General features: G+C 36.7%; 1 pseudogene; it reads right to left on the reverse strand.

Moving 5' to 3' along the window:
- Positions 1 to 472: 472 nt before the first annotated feature.
- Positions 473 to 13,471, reverse strand: LOC118832053 (annotated as a pseudogene).
- Positions 13,472 to 17,120: the final 3,649 nt, after the last annotated feature.

Below are 17,120 nucleotides of genomic sequence, written 5' to 3' on the forward strand. Positions count from 1 at the left end.
AACATAAATTTATTTGAGCATCTGGCTATTTCTAGTGCCCCGGGGCAAGACCAAAATTTATAGTTCTTTGGGTATATAGGCCACTTGTTTATATAGAGAATTTTATAGCTCAGTTCCCCAAGCTGGTGTCAGTATTGCCGTTGGAGGCTTCTCTGTTAATTATCCTCAGGGACTTCAGCCTGCACACAGATGTCAATTCAGATGGACCAGCATGTATCTTCCTGGAAGCAATGGGCTCTGGTTTTTAACCAGATGGTTTAGGAAAGTTCCCTTAAGGCCATGCACATTCTAAACTTTGTCTATGGATTTAATTTGTTTCAGACACCCAGCTTTCAATGTGAAGTCTGATCTACCTGGGCCTTAACTCCTGAAATCCAGATAGTATTTTTTCTTTTACTCTTTTTTTTGAAATTTTTTTAAACAAACCACTTATTGTGAATTTACATTTGCATATTTACCAGTCAGCCATAAATTACAACTTATGTGAAATAGAATTAGGAAAAGAAAAAGAGTTCACCATATCTTTGCTTAGATTTCTATTTTGTGCTTCTGCAGACATGTGTGGAAATTTTCTTTCAAGGATTTTCTTTTTCTTTCTCTTTAAAGTTTTCTTCTTGACTTTCTCACATAGGTACTTTGTAAGTTTCAGTCTGACAAACTGTTCCACATAAGGCATCGCAAAGTACTTCTTGTTTTCTCTTTTGTTTAGGTATCAAGGTATTGGCCACTACTGTTTGTCCTTTGCCAAATGATAATGTCCAAAAATTTCTTTTTCTCCAATCACCTTGTCTTGCCCTTTCTTGACCTGTCTGAAGAAGTCTCAAAGCATTATCTCCTGAATAATTTTATGTAATTCATTCACAGACTCTAAAACCTTTTCTAATTACTGGGAGCCAGGCATTGGCAATTTGTCTTTTGGCTTTGTACTCTAATGTGAGGAATATTTTTTTCTTTCAGTAGGACACACCAAAGTTTATTTAAATATCTGCATTACTCTAGTACCTTAACTGTTCACAGGTCTACACACCACCTGATTTGACCATTTTTTTTTTGCATCACCAAAAAATTCTTCTAGTCCTTTCCTTGACAAAATAGTATGAATTAATCTATACCAGGGAGAAGTGTGATGTTGAATGTGTTCTTGTTTAATAAAGTGAAAGTAAACCTCAAAGAGTAGTTGTGAAGAAATAATTTGGGGCCAGCAAGACAGTTAACATTCCGGAGGCTGCCAGATGTCAACTAGTCAGGAGGCTGCCATCATCATCAGGTCTCCACATGCTGCGCTTCTGCCCATGGAGCTTGGCACTTCGGGCTGCTGTCCTGCCCTCCCTCTCCCCTTGTCTTTTTCATTGATTTTTTTTATTTATTCATTTATTTATTTATTCACTAGTTTGCTTGTTTATTTATTTATCTTTATGAACCCAAGAGCTGGTAAAGATGCATGACTGGTAAGGGTCTGATAATTTTCTCAGCTATCAGCTCAGAGAAAGAGAGACAGACAGAGAGAGAGAGAGAGAGAGAGAGAGAGAGAGAGAGAGAGAGAGAGAGACAGGAACAGGGAGATAGAGAGAGACAGAGAGAGAGATAGAAAGAGAGCGAGAGACAGAGAGAGAGAGAGAGAGACTTTTATGGCCTCACTAATAAAAAAAAAAGCTGGGATATAATTTAGAGAAGAGAGAGTGATCTATGGGGCAACTTGGAGTGTCTGCTTTAGGCAGTCCTTTTTGGAAATGACTTTTATGCCGAATCTCTGAAAATCCATAACACAACTAATGTGATGATTATTGCCATGTGCTCCAAAAGTGTTAGTAACTGGGAGCCAGGGTTTATTCTGTGAACATATTTTGGAGACACCCTTCTTCCCACAGCTAAGGCCCACCTACTGTGCCCTGAGCTTGGCATAACAAGAATCCTTTGCACTCTGGATGATCTCACCCTCTGGCAAAACTTATTGCTTTGACCAGCTCTTGGTGTTTACTGAGGGATTTATGGTTTTAGCTCTCTCTATTTCCCAGGGACCTGAGAGTCAATATCTGTCACATCTCTGGACTTGCTCACAATTCCTGTTCCTTGTAACTGCCAGGTGAACCAACCCAGGTACTGCACTTGTGTTCCAGCTAGTTTTGTACCCTGTTGTGAGACAATTAACTTGGAAACTGCTCCCACAAGACTCAGGAGTTCCTGCATTGTCCAAGCATGAGGCTGAAGCAGGCAATACTACTCCAGACCTGAGAATGGTTATGTCATGGTCCAGCCCATTTGTATTTTCTTATGTATATAAAGTATATATATCTATATATAGATATAGATATATAGATATATATATGCATATAAAGTACTGTCTTGCCCCAGCATGTTAAGCCTTAGGCCACCCAGTCCTAATTGTCTCACCCAGGTAAATCGTAGTTCAATTCATCGAGACTAGGTTTTTCCTAAATAAAGTAACTGCGAAAAGAACTTCCAGTCTTGCAAACTTTCTTCTTTCTCCCCTCACTACTTTGAGGATCTGTGGTTATTCCATACATCAAAGGAGTTTACAACCCTCTTTTGCCTCAGGGGTTAGTAATCATGAGTTTCTATGGCTGAAAAATTCATCACCCTGTAGCCAACTATTAAGTGGTGAGCCTTTCCTGCAAATTTAGGTTGGAAGGTCCTAAAATGGCTAAAATACAGAACTTTACCTGGTCTTTGCATCTTGGGTAGGCAGACTAGCCTACCCACCTACCAGCTGGCAAAGTGTATCAAGTGCCAGATCATGAATACCTGAGCTCAAATCTGGCCTTGGACACTTACTAGACTGTGACCCTGGGCAAGTCACTTAAGTTCTTGTTGCCTCAGTTTCTTCATCTGAAAAAATTGGGCTAATAATAGCTCCTACCTTGCAGAATTATTGTGAGGACCAAACGAGATAATATTGGTAAAGTACTTAGCACATAGTAAGTGCTATACAGACGTTAGCTCTTATTATCTTCCTGAACTTCTACATTGAAAATCAGTCATAAATTTTTAGAGTTTAAAGGGACCCAAATTAAAGGAACTCTGAGGCCCTACCTTACATACACAAAATTGGAAAAGTTATTAAAAAAAAGAAAATGATAAATATTGGAAGACTAATTTTGTTTTTCTCTTCCCCTTAATCAGGGTAGAAAGTGGGGCGGAGAGAAAATAGATGTTTTCAGCTGAAAAAAAATTAAAAATAATTGTAAAAAGGAATCCTAATGGTCCAATAGTCTAATCCAAATTCAGAAAAGGATCCCAGCCACAATAGGCCAATGTTTGCAAATTAACTGAGTATAATTTTTGAGAAAATATGGAAAACAGGAAAGATGCCAAGTGACAAACAACAGACTAATAAAGGTCTCAATTTTCAGAAAAGTAAAGATAGATTCTACAAACTACAAAACAGTAAGAGTCTGCTGGGATAGCTTTTAAGACTCCTATATTAACTCAATGAGCCACTGACATAGAAATTCACTTGAAAGTCTTATCACCAACAGGAAACACAACCAATCTCTTATCCTTTATAAAGATGTAGGAACATACAACAGTATATGAAAGTATTTGAAAACCTGCACATATTTTCCCCTTGCTCTAGTACACTAACTTTCATTTCAAGAAATGAAAAAAAACCTCTTTCTTTCTTTGGTTTAAAAGTAGGCAATTTTGTGGTTTCACTTCAGCTAGCTGTAAATGATGTGCTCTGGGAGAATTCTCTGCCAATTTCACAGAGAATATAAACAGGGCTGTTAGTAACTACTGTGTGCTACAGGGGCAAACAGCCTGAACAGAATTCCATGTTCACCTTGCAGACCTAAGGGCCTCCTGGATTTCAGCAGTCTCTAGTCAACCCGTTCCATCCAGTGGTATTGGTAATAGTTTAAATGTGAATATTTTTCTCTGTCTTTCACTTCATGTCATTCTTTTTTTGTTTTGTTTTCTATATCTGCTAAATATCTTAGGAAAAATCGGGGTTATTTTTAAAAGCAAATCAATAATGTCCCAGAGTACCTTTCATCACGGACTTAGACATTAGACTATGGCTACAGTGCCCACCCCACTGGGCCAGGGGTCAAATAAACATTTTGATTCTCAAAGTCATACATCACAAGGCTCCCCCAAATATCAATTTGTAATGATTAGTAAATCTTAAACAACTTGTTATGGAATCCTCAATTTCTAGAGCTGGAAAGTATTTGAACTGTGATCTAGTTCAACACCCTCATTTTAAAGATGAGGATAATGAAAGGTTAAATGATTTATCCAAGGTAACACAGGTAGTAAGTGACTGAGTTGGGAATGGAACCCAGGATTCTCTGGCTCCAAATCCAGGTTTGTTTAGTGGTTGATTTCCATGCTAACTGCCACCATGATACTTTTCTAAATTCCTTGGGAGCTTTCTGCTCAGAAGAGATATTACCTCACATTAATGTCTTATACATGTCTTACATGCTGTTCCCACATCATTTGTACTATTTTCATTTCTCTCACTTTCTGTACCACCACTGAAGACGGAACTTCTGAAAAACCAAAAGGAATCACTCTACAGGGAAGGACTTGATTTCCCCACTCTCTGTTATCTGGATGCCACAAGGTAATAGACATAATAACATTAAGAGCATTGTAGTGTAGGTCCTAAGGTATAGAATTCTAGGCATTTAGGTCTGATATTACTTCTCGAAAGTTATGGGGCATTGTCTTATGTATAGACTAGTAATTATATGGTCATGGTCTAGGTCAGTCTCAAAATAAATACACAATTCTCTCTCTCTCTCTCTCTCTCTCTCTCTCTCTCTCTCTCTCTCTCTCTCTCTCTTTCTCCCTCTCTCCAGTAGAAGTTTCAGTTTCTGAGAATTTTAACTGTAAAGTCACAAACAGGTTGAAAAATCAAATTGATGTTGTGGTTCCAAATTGTAGAAGAGTATTGATCTCATACTGAGCTTCTCCAAGGTGACTTTTCACGATGAACATAAGAGAAACAAAGTAGCAGGCAGGGCTGGCCTAAGGCAAATGTGTGAAAAGTGTAGAGTTTATCTTTTTTATCCCCAGATTTTCCTTTGCAGGGCTATCAACCATCTTGTACTACCCCTGATTCATCTTGTTGCTAAGTAATTTAATTGGATAAACTCAATTATAGCAAAGTGTCAAATACTGTTTTATCATCACTATAACTCAACATAATATTACCTACTACTGTTTTCTCATAAAGCACTTTATCCCAGATAAAATACTTCCACATTCTTTTCTTTGACTCTTACAGCAACTCTGTGACGTAAATACGGCATATATTATTGTCCCAATGTATAGAGCAGGAAACTGAGTGGCAGAGAGGATGCATGAATTTAAAGGTCATCATCATAAATAGAGGAAACTGAATTTGAGGAAGATGAAGTATTTTGCCCAATTTCATACACTTAGAAGTAAAATCCTACATGCTGGTTTTCAAAAAGAAGATCTGATTTAAATCCTACCTCCAACATCTACCAGCAGGCAATTAAGCAATTAACCTCACCTCTATGAGCCTCAGCTTCCCTATCAACAAAATAGGGATAATAGTTGCACTCCCTACCTGCAGTCTTATTACAAGGTAAGTGCTTTGTAATCCTTAGAAGCCCATGAAAGTTTCAGTTACTTTTAATGTACTACTCTCTCTCTTAGAGAGAAAGGATTCACATCACAGGAGATAGTAAGGAGAGGGCAGTGCTTAACATAGAGATTTGAATCACTAATGGAATTGCAGACTTCATTTGAGGAAGCATTTGGATTAAAGTACCCCTCCTCTGCACAAGCACCACCCCCACACACACACACTTCACTTAGGTAAAGGCCCATGCCTTCACACATCACAGAGTTATCCTACTGGCACAGAAAGCAGAAAAAGTCAAAGTGCTTTGTACTCTTGGATAGGCAGGTGCTGTTCAATTATCTAATAAGGTTCAACAAAACTGATTGGGCCTGTCCAATTCAAACATGTGTCAGAAGGCAGATAAACTCGTAGAAGCCATTAAGTTGCATCTTATTAGCATTGAAACATATAGTCAAAAGTCATTCTAGTTCACATTTTCTTAATTCTAATATAACTCCTATCTGAACACAATTAAACAGCATTAGCTGGTTTGTAATTAGACTTCAGAGGAACAGAAGAATGATTGTTTCAGTTCAAGTTACCTATGCCAAGTACATTAAGTATACAGTATTACACTGATTGACTAGGGGAAAAACTATGGCATCAATATGTCACTTTAATATATACAATTCCTAAGACTTTCCCTTTTCAGTGGCAGAAGTTGCTTACACAGAAGCAGATCTGCTCCTCCAGAAGAGTTCATAAAATTACATGAGAAGGATACAATATTGTACTGGCTGAAGAATAACAACAACAACAATTATCATTATTATTATTAACAAGAATAATATAGTAGTTTAATGTCTACACAGTGTTGTACATAGGATCTCACTTGATCGGCACAGCAACCCAGTTATTATTGTTCATTTTTTATTTATTAATTAATTTATTTTTAGTTTTCAACATTGACTTCCATAAGATTTTGATTTATAAATTTTCTCCTCCTCTTTACCCTCCCCCACCACAAAATAGCATGTAATCTGATATACACTCTACGTATACGTTTATATTAAACATTTTCACATTAGTTATGTTGTAAAGAAGAATGAGAACCAATGAAATGTAACATGAGAGAAAAGAAACCAAAAAAGGAACAAGTAGTATGCTACATCTGTATTCAGACTCCAAACTTCTTTTTCTGGATGTGGATAGTATTTTGCATCATGAACATCTTGAAATTGTCTTAGATACTTGCATCACTAAGAAGAGCTAAGCCTATTAAAGTGAGCCATCACACAATGTTACTGTTGCTGTTTACAGTGTTCTCCTGGTTCTGCTTACTTCACTCAGAATCAGTTCATGTAAGTATTTCTAAGTTTTTCTGAAGTCTGCCTGCTCCTCATTTCTTTCTGAACAATATTATTCCATTGCATTCATATACCGCAACTTGTCCAGCCAGTCCCCAATTGATGGGTATCCCCCGAATTTCCAATTCATGGTCAGCACAAAAAGAGCTGCTATAAATATTTTTGTATATCCGTCCTTTTCTTATTTTTATGATTTACTTGGGATACAGACCTAGAAGTGGTGTTGCTGGATCAAAGGGTATGCACATTTTTATGGACCTTTGGGCATCATGCCAAATTGCTCCCCAGAATGGTTGTATCTATTCACAGCTCCACCAACAATGAATTAGTGTTCGAACTTTCCCACATCTTTTCCAAAATTTATCTTTTTCTGTTTTCTTATGTTAGCCAATCTGAAAGGTGTGATGTGATACCTCAGATTTGTTTTCATTTGTATTTCTCTAATCAATAGTGATTTAGAGCATTTTTCCATATGACTATAGATAGCCTTAATTTCTTCATCTGAAAACTGCCCGTTCATATCGTTTGGCCACTTATCAATTGTGGAATGACTTGTGTTCTTATAAATATGACTCAGTTCTGTATATATTTTAGAAATGAGGCCTTCATTAGTAACACTGGCAATAAAAAAATTGTTTCCCAGATTTCTGCTTCCTTCCTAATCTTGGTTGCATTGACTTTGTGCAAAAAATCATTTAGTGTAATAAAAATTATCTATTTTGTGTTTCATGATATTCTCTGTCTCATTTGGTCATAAATTCTTCCATCCTCCATACATCTTACAGGTAAACTATTCCTTGATCTCCTAGTTTGTTTATAATATCAGCCTTTATATCTAAATCCTGTACCCATTTTGACTTTATCTTGGTATATGGTGTGAGATGTTGGTCTATACCTCATTTATGCCATACTATTTTCCAGTTTTCCCAGTAGTTTTTGTCAAATAATGAGTTCTTGTCCCAGAAGCTGGAGTCTTTGTGTTTATCAAACATTAGATTACTATACCCATTGACTGCTGTGTCTTGTGTACCTGTGTTGGCAATTAAGTTGGGACATTCTTACTGTTTTAGAATGATTAATTAAATGTCTTTGATTGAACCTTACTAGGTGCAAAGTCCCAGGCCCAAACCACTATCTACTAGGTTCTAAGCCTATGTGGTCGTGAAGCCCTCAGGGTCCTAAGGGGAGTTGCTAAGGACAGAGCCAGTAGTAGGAGCCTGAGTTCTGGTTGCTCAGATGATATTTGATGATGGCTCAAGAGTGTATAAAAAGACAGAACAGAGCTATTTGCTTGGGGCTTTCACTCTTGGAGGTGTGTTGATGTGGAGACTCTGGGCAGCTGTAGTTAAGAGCCCTCCAGCTTGTAAACCTGGATGTTGGGACTTTGTTAAACCCCGGTAACTATGAATTGAGATTTGAATCAGACAAGGTCTGTCTGTTGATGTTTGTAACTTGTTTGTGTTTGCTCTGAAGTTCACAGTGCTGGCTTTTCCCTCTGAACTAAGTGAATGATATTTGTATGTTCGATTAAACTGGGATTGTTAACCTCTTAACGTTGCTTTCCTTAGTAAAGCAGATCAAAGAACTTGTGCTGGAAGCATTTTTGTTGTTGGGCTTGTGTTGGTCTTTCACCCCCATAACAGCTGCTAGCCAAATTGTTGCAGCACTAACCTATTCCACTGATCCATCATTCAATTTCTTAGCCATTACAAAGTAGTATTGATGATTGCTGCCTTATAAGACAATTTACAATCTGGAACAACTAGGCCACATTCCCTTGCATTTCTTTTCATCGAGTCCCTTGATACACTTGACCTTTTTGTTCTTCCAGGTGACTTTTGTAATCATTTTTTTAGATCTATAAAATAATTTTTAGTAGTTTGATTGGTATGGCACTGATAAGTAAATTACATTAGGCAGAATGTTCATTTCTATTACATTAGCTCAGCCTGCCCATGAACAACTGATTTATTTTTCCAGTTATTTAGATGTGACTTTATTTGAGTAAAAAGTGTTTTGTAATTGTGTTCATATAATTCCTGGGTTTGTTTTAGCAGAAAGACTCCCAAAAACAATAGCTTTATTTCTTCTTTGCCTAGACTAACTCCTTCAATTTCTTTTTCTCCTCTTACTGCTAAAGCTAACATTTCTAGTACCGTATTGAATAATAGTGGTGACAATGGACATCCTTGTTTCACAACTAATCTCTTGGAAATGCATCTAGCTTACTCTCATTACATATGATGTTTGCCAATGGTTTTAGATAGATGTTACTTATTATTTTAAGGGAAATCCATTGATTCCTATGCTCTCCAGTGTTTTTAATATGAATGGGTATTATATTTGGTCGAAAGTTATTTCTGCATCTATTGAGATAATCATATAGTTTCAGTTAATTTTATTATTGTTATGGTCAATTATACTGATAGTTTTCCTAATAGTGAATTAGCCCTGCATTCCTGGTATATATTCTACATGGCCATAGTGTATTATCCTTGAGATAAGTTGCTGTAATCTCTTTACTATTATTTTATTTAAAATTTTTGCATTGATATTCATTAGGGAAATTGTTCTACAATTTTCTTTCTCTGCTTTGACTCTTCCTGGTTTAGGCATCAATACCACATCTGTATCTTAAAAAGAATTTGGTAGGACTCCTTTTTCATTTATTTTCCAAAATAGTCAGTATACTATTGGAATTAACTGTTCTTTAAATGTTTGATAGAATTTGCTTGTAAATCCATCTAGCTCTGGAGATTTTTTCTTAGGGAGTTCATTAATGGCTTGTTAAATTTATTTTTTCTGAAATGGGGTTGATTAGGTATTTTGGTTCTCCTACCATTAATCTGGGCAATTTTATATGTGTGTAAATATTCATGTATTTAGTAGATTGTCTAATTTATTGTGCACAATTGGGCAAAGTAGCACTTAATTATTGTTTTAATTTCCTTTTCATTGGTGGTAAATTCACCCTTTTCATTTTTCCTACTGGTAAATTGCTTTTCTTCTTACTTTTTAAAATCAAATTAACCTAAGGTTTATCTATTTTATTGATGATTTTATTTATTAGTTCAATAATTTTCTTAATTTCAATTTTATTAATCTCTCCTTTAGTTTTCAGGATTCTAACTTGGTATTTAATCAGGGATTTTTAATTAGTTCTTTTTCTAGCTTTTTTAGTTGCATGCCCAATTCATTGATCTCTTCTTTCTCTGTTTTATTTATATAGGCATTTAGAATTCTAAAACTTCCCCTAAGAATTGCTTTGGCTGCATCTCATAAATATTAGTATGTTGTCTCATTATTGTTCTTCTCTTGGATGTAGTTACTTATTGCTTCTAGGATTTTTTGTTGGACCCACTCATTCTTTAGGATTAGATTATTTAGTTTCCAATTCAATTTTAGTCTAGGGGCAGCTAGGTGGCACAGTGAATAGAGCACTGGTCCTGGAGTCAGGAGGACCTGAGTTCAAATCCAGTCTCAGATGCTTGACACACTTGCCAGCTGTGTGACCTTGGGCAAGTCACTTAACCCCAATTGCCCTGCCTTCCCCCTTCCAAAAAAACCAAACCAAACAAAAAAAATTAGTCTATCTTTCCATGGCCCTTTATTACATGTAATTTTTATTGCCTTATGATCTGAAAAAGGATGCATTTAAAATTTCTGTCTTTCTGCATTGGATTATGTGGTTTGTATGCCCCCTATATGATCAATTTTTGTGGTAGTTCACCCCTTTCACATTCACAGTTATGATTACTATCTCTGTCATTCTCTCCATCCTATTTTCTCCTATTCATGCTTTTCTCTCTCCTTTCTCCCTTTCCTTCCTCACTAGAGTTTTGCTTTTGACCACTACCTCCCTTAAGCTGCCCTCCCTTCTCTCCATCTCCTCCCTTTTCTTTCTCTTTTCCCCTTCTACTTCCTCCTTCCCTTCTATTGACTGCCTCCCTCTTCTTTCCTCTTTCCCCTCCTACTTCCTTTAGGGTAAGTAAGTTTCTTTTCCTAACTGAGTGTGTTATACCCTCTTTGAGCCAAATCTGATGAAAGTAGGGTTCAAACAATGCTCATTTCCCCCTCTTCTTTCCCTCTTCGTAATAGGTCTTTGTGCCCCTTTGTGTAATGCAATTTACCCTCTTTCTGCCTCCTCCTTTCCTCTTCTTCCAGTGTAATCTCTTTTCACCACTTAATTAGATTTTTTATCAACACATCAAACTGTACTTATGCTCATGCCCTCTGTCTATGTATGCCCCTTCTAAGTCTCATAATAAAGATGCAGTTCTCAAGAGTTACAAGTATCATCTTCCATAGAGGGAAGTAAACAGTTTGCCCTTCTTGAATAACACATGTGTTTTTTTCTTTCCTGTTTACTTTTGTATTCCTCTGTGGAGTCTTGTATTTGAAGGTCAAATTTTCTGTTGAGCTCTGGTCTTTTCATCAGGAAGTTTTGGAAGTCCCCTATTACACTGAATGTATATCTTCTCCACTAAATGATTACACTCAATTCCTCTAGGTAGTTGATCCTTGCTTATAATCCAAGCTCCTTTGCCTTATAGAATATCATATTCCAAGCCCTCAGATATTTTAATGTAGAAGCTGCAAGGTCCTTCATAATCCTGACTGTGATTCCATGATATCTGAAGTGTTCTTTCTGGCTGCTTGCAGTATTTTCTCCTTGACCTGATAATTCTAAAGTTTAGCTACAATATTCTTTGGCATTTTCAATCTGGGATCTCTTTCAGGAAGTGATTGATAGATTCTTTTGATGACTCTTTTCCTCTCTGGTTCTAGAACCTCAGGACAGTTTTCCTTGATGATTTCTTGAAAGATGTTTTCCAGATTATTTTTTGATCATGGTTTTCAGGTAGACCAATAATTCTTAAATTGTCCTTCCTAGATCTATTTTCAATTTATTTTTTTCCAATGAGGTATGTTATGTTTTCCTCTATTTTTTCATTTCTTTGATTTTGTTTGACTGCTTTTTGATGTGGCATAGAATCATTATCTTCCACTTGTACAATTCTCTTGTTTAAGAAATTGTTTTCTTCAATTAGCTTTTTTACCTTCTTTGCCATTTGGTCAATTCTACTTTTTAAGGAGTTTTTCTCTTCAGTGAGTTTTTGTACCTCCTTTTCCACTCAACTAATTCCACTTTTTAACAAATTATTTTCTTCAGTGTACTCTCCCCCGCCAATTTGTCCAATTTGTATTTTTTAAGGAATTGTTTTCTGCAGTAAATTTTTGTCATTCCTTTTCCAAGCTGTTGGCTCTCTCACATATACCTCCCATTTCTTTTCCCAATTTTTCTTCTACCTCTCTTATTTGACCTTTAAAACCCTTCTTGAGCTCTTCTAAGTTTTTTTGGGCTTCAGACCAGTTCATGGTTCCCATTGTCATTTTGGATGTGGGTATATTGACCATGTTGTCCTCTTCTGAATTTGTATTTTGATCTTCTCTGTCACCATAATAATTCCCCATGGTCAATGTTTTCTGTTTTGTTGCTTTTCGTTTTCGGTGGTCATTGTTGCTTTTAGCTCATAGTGTTTGCCTTTTTCTTTGCTTTTAAAGTTGACCTCTGCTTCTGGGGCACAGAGTGCACTGTCCCAAAATCCTTGTGCTGGGGCCAGAGGCTTGGTCGTTGTCTTTGTGTGCTGGGGCTTCAGGTGGTGGCAGGTGGAGGTTGTAGTAACCTGGTAGCTTACCTGGTGCTGAGTTGTAGCTGGTGGTGGTGGCTGGTATGTGCTGAGGCCAGGTAAGGTTTTTCTGTGTTTCCCAGGGCTACACTGAAGCTCCCAGGGTGTGTATGTGGTGGCGGGGGGTGGGGGAGGTGGGGTGGGGGGTGGGGGTAGGGGCAGTTGGTCCTGTACTTCTCCCTTTCCCCCAGAATGAGAGGTACCATTGCTGTTAATTCCCCAAACCTCCTGGGCAAAAAGACTGCTGCTCCCTGTCTTTCTGCTGGCTCCATTGTTCCAGGATTTTTCCTAGACCAATATTTCCTGGGTTTTTTCTAGGTCAATAAGGGAGGGTGAGATCAACTTACTGTTTACTCTGCCATCTTGACTCCTGGACAACCCCATTATTATTAATTTCATTTTGCAAATGAGGAAACTGAAGCTGATAGGGTTTAAATAACTTGCTGAGGGTCATACAGCTAGTAAGAATCTGCAACTGAATTTGAACAGAGGTCTTCTTGATTCCAAATCCACTGTTCTCACTCACTGTACCAATAAGTAGTTATCAGAACTGAAGGTGTTAAGAATTGTGTTAGATGCTATTATTATTCTGTCTTTTTGTTTTTCATATGCCAGAAATTTTTCAAAAGTAACTCAAATTATTTTAGAATTCTCATTTTTCCCCTTTTTGCACCATAATTAAGATTATAGGATCATAGATTTAGATATAAAATGGATCATCTAACATTGCTCCCTCATTTTACGTATTAGGAAATTCTTTCTCATATAAGTAAAATGACTTACCCAAGGTCATGCAGGTAGTAAGCTATAGATGTTGTATTTGAACCCAGCTCCTCACTGTCTACACCCATCATCCTTTCCACTGTACCATACTGCCCAAGTCTGTACTGCTAACAATCCCTATTTGTATACTACTTTAAGGTTCATGAAGCACTTTCACCAAAACCAACTTGTGAAGTGTACACTTTAAAAACTTGCTTTCACCCAATCTGCTTCACTGTTTTGTTGTTCAATTATTCAGTTTTTTCCACCTCTTCATGACCCTATGGACCAAGCACACTTGGCACTTTTGTCCTCCACTAACTCTTGAAGTCTCCAAGTTCATGCTCATTTTTTCCCATGACACTATTTATCCATCTTATCCTCTGCTGTCCCCTTTTACTTTTGCCTTCAATTTTTCCCGACATCAGGGTCTTTTCCAGTGAGTCCTGTCTTTTCATTATGTGGACAAAGCATTTAGACTTCAGCTTCAGTATTCAGCCAATAATAAGTACCACCAAATTATCCATTGCAAAATTCAATGCATTGAAGCTTTTTCAGCCACATCAGTGATCAATCCTCATACAATTAACGACAGATAAACTTGCAAAATCCTGTCTCATATACATTCTATGTGACCTTGGTCACCTACCCTCTTTGTCATGTTTATCACACTGGCTCCAAGGAGAATTGACCTGCAATTCCATTCATCTGACTCATAGCAGCAGTTACATCACATAGCCTGTAATGCTAATTCGATCAGTGGGACAATTTGCCAGTGCTTCAGGATTCCAAGTTTTCAGGGTTCACCTTTCTATGATTTAGTTTCTACTTTTATAAAATAGGTGAGGGGGATTGAACTCAGTGGCCTCAAAGTTCACTTAAAGATCTAAATCTATGATCCTCTTATCATGTGGACAGAATGAAAGACACCCTCTTCATGTTCTAAAACCTTTGGCTCACAGAAATTTATCCTGATAATAATAAAAGTGAGAGGCAGTACTACATAGTATACTGATGGATGGACTTGAAGTCAGAAAGAAATGAGTTCCAACCTTGCCTCTCATAGATATTAGTCACATGAATGAGGGAAATCACTTAACCTTCAAGGGTTACTTTTTAGATTATAAGTTATAGATAAGTTGCTGCTCTGTATCAAGAAAGTTCCCATGCTGGACAACCACAGTACTATTAAAATAATAGAAAAAATAAACAATAATAGTAGCTATTATTTGAAAAGTGTTTTATCATTTACAAAGTGCTTTACCCATCTTTGCCTATTTCATTATCATACTTTCAGGAAGATAGTAATGTATTAAAACACTAATTTTACAGATGAGTAAGCTGAGTCTCAGAGTGGTTAATTGAGCCCAAAGTCACATAAATAGCAAATGACAGAGGTCTTCTGATTCTAAAGTCAGTGTTTTGCACTACATTCTACTCAACCACAGCTGCCTCTTTCACATAGCAATTAAATTCATAAATGAGATCAAGATTTATTTTGATTTTAATTCCAATTCTATCGTGAACAGTCTAATAATCAGTCTGCCTTTCTAAGAATCTATCTTCTTACCCCACCTGAAAGGATAAGCTTTTTAATCTATTCGATAATAGTGATGATAATAACAACCCCTTAAACTCAAACCCATTGGCTATGCCATAGGGAAAAGAGTAAGTAAAGGAATTCCAGCTGGGATTTAATGTCCCCTCAAACTGTTTCATTAATCAGTGTGATGAGAACCCTGAACAATTGGCAAATTGTTCTCTAGTGATACCACTAATTGAATTAAGACTCTGGTCAATGTGACATAACTGCTTCTAAGAGTCAAAAAAAATGAATGAAGTTGCAGGACAACCCACCTGGGAGCCATTGGCATTAACATGACATAGAAGATAGCTGAACAAGTGATGTGTTGCTTTTTTCATATTCTAGTACCACTAGAAAGCTTAATATATCAGGAAAAAAAGAGAAATACCAATACCCCAACTTCTGGAAATATTTCAGTCATATTAGTGTTAATCAAATGGATCAAAGACATTATGAGTTTGTGCTATATCATGATAGTGTTGGAAATATCTCACCAGATATAGGCAAGGGCATCATACTGCTTTTTCACAGTGATACTTGAGCTTCAAGTCATATGATAGAGTGTTACCTACCAGCATATGGTTCCCGATCAACTCATAGTAAAAACAAATGTGGCCCCCAAAATAGATTTAATTAAATAGGAGAGGAAATTGAGGGCCACTTAAAATCTATAGAGAGAATAGTGAAGAATTTGAAGACACTGAGAGTTTTCACTTAGTTCAAACTTTGGAAATTAAAACAAATAACAAAACTGAAGACAAAAACCAGGATGTCTCAAATAGTTTTGGAAAGTAGGACTTACTTTGTCTAGAATTTTGAAAATTTCCTTTATAGTTTGACCCTGAATTGAACTACCAGACCAATTATTCCAAACCTGAATATTTTTTTAAATCTGGCAATTGACATAACCATCAAGAAGAAACATATTCTCCCAAAGTACTTGTCAAAAAACATGTAAAAACATTTCAGGGATTTCATGCAATAATAAGTGAAGCAATTATTGCCACAAGAAGAATCAAAGACAGAAAGGTAAAGTTATCAAAGATACGCTTATGGACAAGTAATAAACACTACCATTGCCAGCCAATGCAATGCAACTGCTCCTATGAAGATAAGAAAGAGAAAGGGCAGCATGGTGTGGCAGACTAGACGAAACTCAAAATTTTAGTGATGAATTTAACAGGGAGGACAACAGATTAAGTGGTGCTCCTTTCTGTTCTGGCATCATAGGAATGAGAGAAATAATAATAACTTACCTTCTGTCAATACTTTGATGCATCCATCATTTCTCCATAAGGAAGCATGCTTCGTTGTTATCCTTCTAGAATCATGGATGGTTTTCATGTTGATCATAGTTCTAAAAGCTTTCAAAGTCGTTTGTTTTCATATTGTTATTGTTACATGAATTATTCTAATTTTGCTTATTTCATTCTCTGTCATTAAAAAGGCATCTTCAAATTTGTTAATTTTTATAATATTAATTTCAATTATAAATTTTCTGGCTTTGATTACATTAATCTGCATCAGTTCATGCAAGTCTTTCCACGCCTTTTTTTTGAGGCAATTGGGGTTGAATGAGTTACTCAGGGTCACATAGCTAGTAAGTGACAAGTGTCTGAGGCTGGATTTCTTATGGCACAAAGAATGAAAAATAGAAGAAAATGTAAAATATCTCACTGGAAAAACAATTGATCTGGAAAATTGGTCTACCAGAAAGCCATGATGAAAAAAAGAGCCTGGACAATATTTTCCATGAAATCACTAAGGAAAACTTCTCCAAGGTCCCAGACCCAGAGGGTAAAATACTCATCAAAAGAATCCCCCATTCAGCCCCTGAAATAGATCCCAGATTGAAGACTCCAAGGAATATTGTAGCCAAATTCCAGAATTATTAGGTCACGGAGAAAATACAGCATGCAGCCAGAAAGAAACAATTCAAATATCATGGAAGTACAGTGAGGATCACAAAGGACCTTGCAGCTTCTACATTAAAAGATAGGAGGGATTTGAATATGATATTCTGAAAGACAATGAGCTTGGATTACAACCAAGGATGAACTACCAAGCAAAAATGAATGTAATCTTTCAGGCAAGCAGATGAACAAACAATGAAATAAGGGAATTTAAGACCTTCCTGATGAAAAGGCCAGAGT

The sequence above is a fragment of the Trichosurus vulpecula genome, chromosome 9, assembly GCF_011100635.1.
Source record: "Trichosurus vulpecula isolate mTriVul1 chromosome 9, mTriVul1.pri, whole genome shotgun sequence".
NCBI classification, from domain to species: Eukaryota; Metazoa; Chordata; class Mammalia; order Diprotodontia; family Phalangeridae; genus Trichosurus; species Trichosurus vulpecula.